The sequence below is a fragment of the Mandrillus leucophaeus genome, unplaced genomic scaffold, assembly GCF_000951045.1.
Source record: "Mandrillus leucophaeus isolate KB7577 unplaced genomic scaffold, Mleu.le_1.0 Scaffold187, whole genome shotgun sequence".
Classification (NCBI taxonomy): domain Eukaryota; kingdom Metazoa; phylum Chordata; class Mammalia; order Primates; family Cercopithecidae; genus Mandrillus; species Mandrillus leucophaeus.
The window spans coordinates 1,766,828-1,776,248 of record NW_012101887.1 but is presented as its reverse complement, the minus strand read 5'-3'; the positions used below and the strand labels follow the sequence as shown (position 1 = coordinate 1,776,248).

General features: G+C 44.4%; 1 long non-coding RNA gene across 1 annotated transcript; it reads left to right on the top strand.

Moving 5' to 3' along the window:
• The first annotated feature begins 2,439 nt into the window (after window positions 1–2,439).
• On the top strand, window positions 2,440–9,045 carry LOC105538207. The gene is made up of 3 exons (XR_001005857.1): window positions 2,440–2,816; window positions 4,681–4,729; window positions 8,169–9,045. It is a non-coding gene; the product is annotated as an uncharacterized LOC105538207 (long non-coding RNA).
• Window positions 9,046–9,421: the final 376 nt, after the last annotated feature.

The following is a 9,421-nucleotide window of genomic DNA, read 5'->3' as shown; positions in this document are numbered from 1 at the left end:
GCACACGCAGACTCTTGTCCTGAGCTGCCAGCCCCACCAAACACACGTTCTTTTGCTTCCCTCAGAAAAGCAACACTCCCCAAAACAACAAACCAAAACCAACAGATTAAGCAAATGTTTTAGACCAATGCTCGGGTAACTTATCAGAAAGAAGACTCTGACCACGGAACATATATATTTTTTTGGCTTCTCTCCACAAGAAGAGGAGGGGGAGACCACAGACAACAGCAAATCACTCCTAAAACAAGATAACTACAATTGCTCCCTGTAGGGAGAGGTAAATCGCCCAGCCGACTGGTGAAGGCTTCTGGTTTCGGTACCTATTTACCTGTGCACTCATTACGCGCAGCGGCTTCATTAACAGCAGGGTGATGAGCGCGCGTTTTAAAGTGATGGGAGTGCCGTGGTGTGTGTGTGTGTGTGTGTGTGTGTGTGTGTGTTGGGAGGTGCTTGCGCTAGTGAGCACCGAGGTAGGCGCTCTGAGCAGAGAGGGATCAGTCTTTCCATAGCCACGTCTGGGACTTATCTGCCGAGCCATCTAGGCCAGCGCTCCTAGGTTGGGGTTCGAGTTCACCCTTTTAAAAAGAGAGGCCAGCACAGGCTTCCCCTGAACAGCCAGGTGCTTCCCATCGCATTGTTTGCGGAAGGAGGCTTGAGGTGTAAGCCATTCCGTAGCTGCCGCCTTGCCGGATTTGGCCTGGTGTTTTGCACTTGGAACTCTGCGGCCTCAGCGCGGAGGTAGTGCCTCCCTGAGACGCTGCCGAGGCCTTCTCATTCCCCTCCTTCCGCCCACGGCAGCCCTGCGCGCCGGCGTGTGCGTGCCCGCGCACGGGGCCGCTGGCACCTCCCTGTACACATCCGCCCCCTCCTCTGCTCGCCACCTTCTCTCAGGCAGCTAAGAAATGGTCCTGGGCTGCTTCTGGGCCAGAGGGCAGAGCTGCGAGCAGACAAGAAAGCGCCGGTGGCTGCGGTGGCGGCTCCTCCGCTCTGCCCTCGGCTGCCAAGTCTGCCGTTTCATCGTTCCACCTCGCAGCCCCAGCTTTGTTTTCCTGACATGCTCGTGGCCATTGGGCCCCACGCCTGCGAGGGGAGTGTGTGCGTGTGCGCGGAGGGCGGGCGCGCGCGGCGGGTGGGGGCTCTCCCGCCAAGGACACGCATGGCTGTCTGTCCTCCGGCTGCACTTGGCGGGAAAGCTAGGGGCCGCCGGCGGGGCTGAGCGCCAGCGGCTCTCATTACCGCCTCCCTGCTCCCCCCGGGCCGCATTTACATACGGGCCACTCGTCTGAATTTTTACGGCACTCTTCCCCCCTCCCGTACCCGGTCGCACGCGCGCAGGCTCGGAACTACCACCCGGGCACGCAGATACCCGCGCCCACGATGCGGCCAGCCCCAGGCGCGCAAACAGGCCCACAGAGGCAGACGGCACTCTGCGGGACGGATTCCTGCACCGCCTCCCTGCAATCCCGTGCCCACACCCCTGGCAGCCTCCCCGCTTGTGTTGCAGGAAGCCCACCTTACCCTCGAAGCCCCCACCCTTCTCTGTCGTCTACACACTTCCACCCCCACCCTCCCACATCTCTCCGTCTCTCCCTGGAAGACAGGCGCGCGGAGGCGCGCGCGCGCGCACACACACACACACACACACACACACACACACACGCTTTTTCTTCCTCCTCAAATAGATAACCTCTATGGCGCGTCCCTGGTACCTTTAGAATAGCTCTAGAGTTTAGAGAATAAAAATCTTGAGAATGCATTTCTTGTCTTTAGCCAAACACATTTAACAACCACGATACAAACAGGGGAAGGAGTGAAGAAGGGGGACTTGAACCAGAAGACCTTTAAAAAAAAAAAAACAAGTATGCGAGTCAAAAGGTCATTCTCCAAGTTTGTAAATAAAATTGCAAAGAGAGTCCTTAAGAAAGGAGAGGAAAGAAGGGGAAGAAGGTTAGGAAGACTCACAAGTTACATAAAACGGTTCTTTGGAAAAACGACAGGGCGATTCTTTATTTAAAAAAAAAAAAGAAGAAGAATCTTAAGAAACCAAGAGAGGAAAAAAACTGGAGGAAAAAAGAAAAAGAGAAGAAAAGGATGTTTAAAAAACGCAAAAGAAGTTTCCAAAGAAATGTGTGCTTTGCATCCTACAATAGGAAAATGTAGCCATTGCCTTCCTTCAGACGAGACATTTCTAATTTGTTCCGTCTGTCAGGAGGGGACTGTGAGAGGTTTGGGTGCAAATTCATTATCTCTGGCAACGCAGAACGTAGTGTGGGGACTGAAAAAGACCGTGGCAATGGATGAACAATAGGGCTTCAGTTCATCAGTAACAAAAGCAGTGGGGAAATTGGTTGAGTTTCAGAGCACGTCCTCCTCGGCAGAGGGGGCTGGACTAGACCTTGGACAGCCCCCCCAAAAACTTGCCAAGCCTCGCACACACCACTTCACTCTCCACTCCGAGGCTCAGGGAGCAAGTGCCTGGCATGGGGGGGAAAAGTTGGCTTTTTTTTTTTCCTCCTTGGTCTTTTGCTCCCTTCTCCCTCTCCCCAGAAGGGAAGACCCATTTAAACTATTTTAGACGCAATCAACCAAGAATCACCATGTGGAATTGAGCGGCAGTTTTAAATGTGCTGAGCAGAGGAGAGGAATGATGAGAAAAACACATTTTTTTTTTTTTTTTTTTTTTTTTGGAGACGCCGAAAGGAGCCTGTTTGTGTGCTGCGGCCGTGCTGTGACTCTGGATCTTGTCTTTCAGCCGGCGCCTCGGTTCCTGCCCAGCTGGATTTGGGGGGCAGCATTTCCTGGCGCAGGGAGATCAAGTGAGTATCGTGGCGGCCCTCAGGCTGCAGCTTGCCGGCGGCGTGAGGCCAGCAGTGCCTGCCGCGGCCCCGCGCCCGCACTCCTCACCTCGCCCGCTAGCCGGTGCCCGCAGAGCCCCGCTGCGGGCCGCTCCGAGGGCCAGTCCGGGGCTTTGCTTCAGCTAATTGATTGTGTGCCTCGGATGTTAAACCTGTTGATCTCGTGAGTTTTCTGAGCCAGTACTGTTAATTATCCAGCGGCTTGACCCCCAATCGCAGAGAGATGCCAGGAAATCTTCGCGTTGGAAAAGGGAATTTTTGTATGTAGTTTTGTGATGGTGGTGGTGGTGGTGGGGGTTTCCCTTTTAAACCTAGAACAAAATGCACTTGTATTTTGCGCTTCTGGATTCGAATTCGCATTTTGAATAATTCGCCTCCCTTTAACCGCCCCCAAAGTTGCAATTACCTGGCAAGGAAGCGAGGGTCTGATTCGATTTTGGTGGAAAACTTAGTACAGTAGCTAACTAGATCTGGTGGCTTTCCACTTCCCTTTTCTCTTTGCCTTTTGAATTTTGGGAGGTGAGAGGCCGCTTTACAGGGTTATCCCAAGTTGAGATTCATCAAGATGCAACCATCGTGGTTAGTTATGGGTACTTGGAGCGGTTCAGCTTAAGACGCTTCTGGTATCCAAACGGAGCTGGGTCTTTGCGATTTGCTTAGAGTCTAGACCCGGCTGTGGAAGGCAAGAACTCCTTTCTGTGGCCTGGAATTATCTGCAGGAACCCAGGGTGATGGGAACTCGGGCAATGTATTTGCATTAGTGTCTGCGGCGTTTTATCTTGCAAATGTACCCGCGGTGCTTGAATGGGGGACTGTCTTGAGAGGTCAGGAGAGCAGTGGAATTGATCAGAAGTTAGACCGGAGGCTCTGTCAAGTCACGGCCACGGCCAGGGGCCGCTTTGGAGCTGTGGCTGCCTTGGGCCCAGAACCGCAGAGTCGGATTCCGTTTCCTCCCTTTCTTGGTGTCCACCTCTGCCCACCACCCTCCTTTCTCCACCCTGGCACCGGTAATTAGGGCGCTGTCTCAGGAAGCGAGCTCCCACAGTCAGCGTAATTAAACCAGGGCAATACTTTCATTTTGCAAAACCAATAGCCCCACCCCTCCAGTCCAAAATAACAATAAGCATAAAAAATCATAAAAGAAAAGCAACCTATTTGGGGGAGTATTGAATTCCTGAATCTTGGATCGAGAGGGAATGGGGGAAGGGAATTTTTCAAAAATCCACCACTTTACAGCAATCAGGTTTTACATTATTCATTGATTTACTGAAGGAAAGAGCCAATCAGGAGCCATAGATATGAATGCACATCTCACTGTGCTGTGGCCTTCCAGTAAACTATTTGCATCTTTCTAATGGAGTAGATATTTATCCAGGAATTCCCATTGTTCGAAAGGCCTGGAAATTCAGTTCCTTAAACATTTAGAAAATAAGGCTGTTCCAGACTTAAAATCCTTACATGGAAAGACTCTCTTCTTTTGTATGGCAGGTTACAAGGTTCAAGTCCCTAATGTTTTTTTAAGAGTCCCTCTTCCTTCCAAGCTAAAAATAAAAGAAAAGAAGAAAGAAAAATTAATTTCTCAAACCCCTCCAGATTCTGCATATTTTGCATTCACATTATCATGCATGTCTCCATTTAAATGCAAATTAGCATATTTAACCCTGTGGGTGCTGAGACCCAGGATACATTGTACTGGGGTTTTATGGAATCTCTTGGCATTTTAAGGAACCATGGTAATAGCAATATTTTAAATGAAGCAATAGCTACATGACTTTATTCATATATATAAAAACTGTGATCATTTGTTTTCTGGACTGTTTTTCAGATGAGACTGCAAAGAAGCATAAATGAATAGACAATCCAACCAACCAAAGGTAATTTTGAAATTTACATTTGATAAAATCCAAGTGATGTACAAAATAGAGTATTATTTACTGGGTGGCAGGCCTGCAGTGGGTTGCATATCTCCTAATTCATGCTCTAAGGTTCTGTATGTGCAGCCTTCTCCTCTGCAGGGAGCCTTTGTATATTATGTATCAAGCATAATACAAATATAACCTGTAACTGCCCATAAAAAAGAAATTTGAGATACAGAGTAAACAATAGTATACTTTTGTTAGAAAGTAAGCCAGTCAGGTACCTTGCCTGAACTATACAAATCACTGTAAATTAAATGGCTTTTATGTAGAAAATGGTAGTCTTGACTGTACTAGTGGACTGTGGTTTACATGCATTTGAATCATACAAACCAAATATTAAAAGGGGATCTCAGTGATAGGTCAATTCTTCATGTACTTTACAGTAATCTGAATAGGATTCAGAGGTGTTCCAAATATTGGTGACAAACCTAATGCATTTGAATTTATGAAATAGCGTAATTCTGATCCAAATAATGTGGAAAACCTAACTTTTCACTTTTAATTTAAACAGAGACTGTTTACTCCCAAGTAAACCAGAATGTTTCAATTCATGTTTCAGCCATCTGGAGACCTATAAAAAGATTAGAAAACAAGCATGACAATCACGTCCTAATCTACTGGCCATTAATGGGAATTTATTAGTGAATGAGCAGGCAAACCATTTAAATTCAGTATATCCTTCAGTATGCAGATTTCAAAATGGTATTCTGCTCAGCTTAATAGCTTTTTGAAAGCAAAAATATCTGATATAACATGTAGGTGTTAATAGTTGCTCTTAGTATGTGACAGATATTGCTAGGAATCTTTAGGGCTACACAATTGTTTCAACTTGTGTCACATCCTGTATAATAATACAGTCTTTGAAATATGTATGGTAAACTATCATATAAACTTTGGCAATATTCAAAATAATCAGATGCTCTGTGTTAAACCTTCCTGTGTAGTTTTTATTTCTGCATATCCTGAGAGATGGTAGAGAGTAAAATATTTAACTGGCTATCTGGCTAATGAACAGACTGCCTATAATCCTAATGTTGGTTCATTTTACTTATTGGGGCTCCCGTGATGAGTCTATGTCATATGTGCCAGGCATGGGGACCAGGCCTAGAGTCCAGTTGATATGACTATGTGGCATTGCCCTAGAATATGCTATTTTAAGACAGTATCTTCTATAGCTTTTAATTGTAGAAGCATATCAAATGTTCAGTGTCTTGGCTTTCATGATGGGTACTTTGGTTTTAAAAATGCATTTAGTTGCTAAGTGTGGAAATATAGCCCTGTTACTTTGCAAATTCACACAGATATGGGGGTGATAAACGTACACAGACAAATGCATGACATCTCTTTGCTTCCACCAACCCCCACCCAGGTATATATAAAGCAAAAGGATATTCTAAAAATATCTGTCATCTGACCACATGCTTGCTTTAAGTAATACATGCCAAATCACTAATGATTCTGCATCTGTGTCTTGGAAAGCAAGGCCACAATACTCTCACTCTTCCAAGGCGGCAAAGCTCATTACTGTTTGACATAATGTCTAAAGTGAAATGTGCCTCAGTGATATGTTACATTTTTATTTAGTAGTTTATGTTGTGACCAGATAGTTCAAGAAGGAACAGTAACTTCATGGAGGTGTGTTTCTCTGAATTAGTTTTTGGTTTGCTTGTGCATTTTATGTATAACCCAATGCAGCCATTTCTGATTGTACCTCTTGTACCATAATTTGATAAGAAAAATAGATGAACAATTTCAAGAGCTTAGTCTTTTCAAAATAATCAGTACTGGAATGTTTACCAAAAAAGTAAAGAAATAAAAAATCTTGGGAAACGCTGGCATCTATGTTACTAAATCATGTCTTTAATTGGTGTAATATTGTAGTTTAAACTCTTAATTATAGGCTTTTCCTCACTATTCTGATTTTCTTGCTAGTCTTTTTTTATAGGGTTTATATATATGTGCTCTGTATGTAATTCAGTAAGCGTGTTCACATTCGTGTCTTAAATGAATAAGTCACTGAATTAATGAAAGTGTATGTTAATTCCAAAAGTGTTTTAGTTGTTGGGGAAAATAATCTATAGAAATGAGAGTATTGTGATAAACTAGTCATATGTGCAAAGAATATTAAGATTACTCTAATAGCATATATTTTAAAGAATAGCAATATGACCAAACATAACTTGAAATTTTGAAAAGCAGTTCATAAGGTTCACCCTTGGTAAATATGAATCTTATGTAGATTACCTTAGATGTTCTGTTGAGGGACATTTGAATATTACAACTACGCGTATTATGTGTTAGACATAGATTACTCATTACTAAGGAGAGAGAAGAAGAAAAAGACTCTTTGAAGTGATCATATTCACACTTTGAAAAGTTCTAAGAAAAGGAATGAGGCTAATTAATTAATAAAACAGCATTCCTCTCTAGATAGAAGAAAGGTGGGGGTGGAGAAGGGGAAGGTAGGGCAGAGTTATGCTCTTAACATCCAGGTGTTTTATATGTATTCTTCACGAGGTAACAATGCTTCTTTCATACTTTCAGAAGCAAGACTATTACATTTTCCTTTTGTATGAAAATTGATGTTTAAAACAATAGACAAAGGCTCAGGATTTTCATTACAGCAGAGTTGTGTACAGCTTAGAAACTAATGCTGCAATGTTTATCTGTGCTGCATTCTAACGCACACACCCTACATATGCAGTCATTTTTTAAAAACCAGGATGAAGTCCACTTGCTTAAGAGCATTCAGTTTGAACTTACAGAACAAAATACGCTGCCCTATCGCCATGGTACATAGATACAAAACATGACTGAGCTGTGAAGCCATTAAAAACACACCACCAGAGCAAATTGTCACTGTAATCACACATCGACTCACTGCGTAATACAGATCTGATTCCCAGCCCCAGAAAACGAGGCCCTGCTTTAAGCAATAGCAAAGTGCCTTCCATCTGTCTGCCTATGCAATCTGCCAGAAGAAAAATGCAGGCAAAGACGTTCCCCAGATCTGAAATGCTTTTATCTGTCCTTAGAGAGAGATTTCTTCCAGTCTTTGGATATTAGAACGATCTACACTAGCACGGAGGAGGTAAAAGGCCGCGGGTTGCTTTTCCAGGAGCAGTCGGTAGTGCTAGCGGAAGAGATGTTGATTGAGAAAATAGGGATTGTTGCAATGCTGCCGCTACTGCTGCTGTCGCTGCCGCTGCTCAGGCAGCAGGCGTGGGGCAGTTGGCTGATCACTGATGCATATCAATAACCATGTACTTGAGATTTCTCATGACATCATCATTACCTTGGTCTCCCGCGGTCTCGAACCTTTGACCTTGCCGGGCTGGTCCACAATTTGGCAGTGAAAGCCCCTCCAATGATGGCCCTTTTCTCCTTCTTTCAGACCGGGGGCAGCAGCAGGCCAGCAAGACGGCATCTTCTCCTTCCCAGCCTAGAAGCCCTGTGAAATCGAGGATCTTCCCCCTAAAACACATACACACAAGATATGTGCAATCAAGCTGCCACCGCTTGGTAAAAAGCTCATGGTGCCTAACCAAAAAGGATCAGGAGCAGATCCTTGAATCAGCTGTCACTTCTATAGAATGGGATGTTTTTTTTTTCCTTCCTCCTTAACCTGCGCTGGAAATTGCCGTTGGCTTTATACATCTCTATAGAGAGAGGCTAAAGAGTCTTGCGTGAGAAAGAAGCAATTTACAATGCAAATAGAGGCCTGTGAAGGGACGGATGCTGCTGCTCACTCGTAACAGCTTGCTGCACCTTAATAGCTGGTTTTATTTTCTGATATTAATAGATGAATTGTTGGCTAACGCTGCCGGAGATTACTTGCTGAAAGGAAAAAAAAAGTTCGGAATAAACTCTGAAGGCAACAGATCTCGTTTGGATATTTTAGCCGCGCACACACACAAACAGAAACCAGGTCATATTTACATAAAAGGAGGAATCTTAAGCGCGGCAAGTATCCTGGACGACTACTCCTCGGTACTGCCAGAAAGGATCGGGACCTGGAGTCTGGCAAGAGGAAGACAGAGGCCTGTGTGGGAAGCGAGTTGTTATCTTTGGTTATCTAGCTGTATGAGTGTATTGGTCTTCATAAAGCTAGATAACCGAAAGTAAAAACTCCTTCAAGATCGCCGGGGAGCGTGTGAGAGTGAAAGACTACAACCGAGAGACAGTAAAAACCAGAAAGGTCAGGAATACTTATTGAATCTAACTTTGTTTTTGTTTTGTTTTTTCCCCTATGATTAAAGGTGGGATGAGAGGAAATTAAGTGACACACATATGCTAAAATATCAAGGTGCCAGATATATCTTGAGAGGGGTTATTGCAGCTGCAAAGAAGTGTATAGTGCTAATGAGTAAAGATGCATGTGCAGTTTGTTCTATTTTAAGGCAAAAGTTTATATATCAGGGATTTTTTTCTTAGAAAGCTGTTGCAGAGATGTCTGGTACCTAGTTTAAAAATGATTCCATAACATGTAGACTTGGGCAGTTCCTTCCTGAGGCCCCTCCCCTTCAAAATTGGAAGATTGTGCTTGGAAATTACTTTACATGTATTTGGGCTGTCTGTCAATTTGTACGAAATTAGACTTTCAGAAAAGTTTATACCGGAAGGTTAGTAATTTATATATACTGAGGA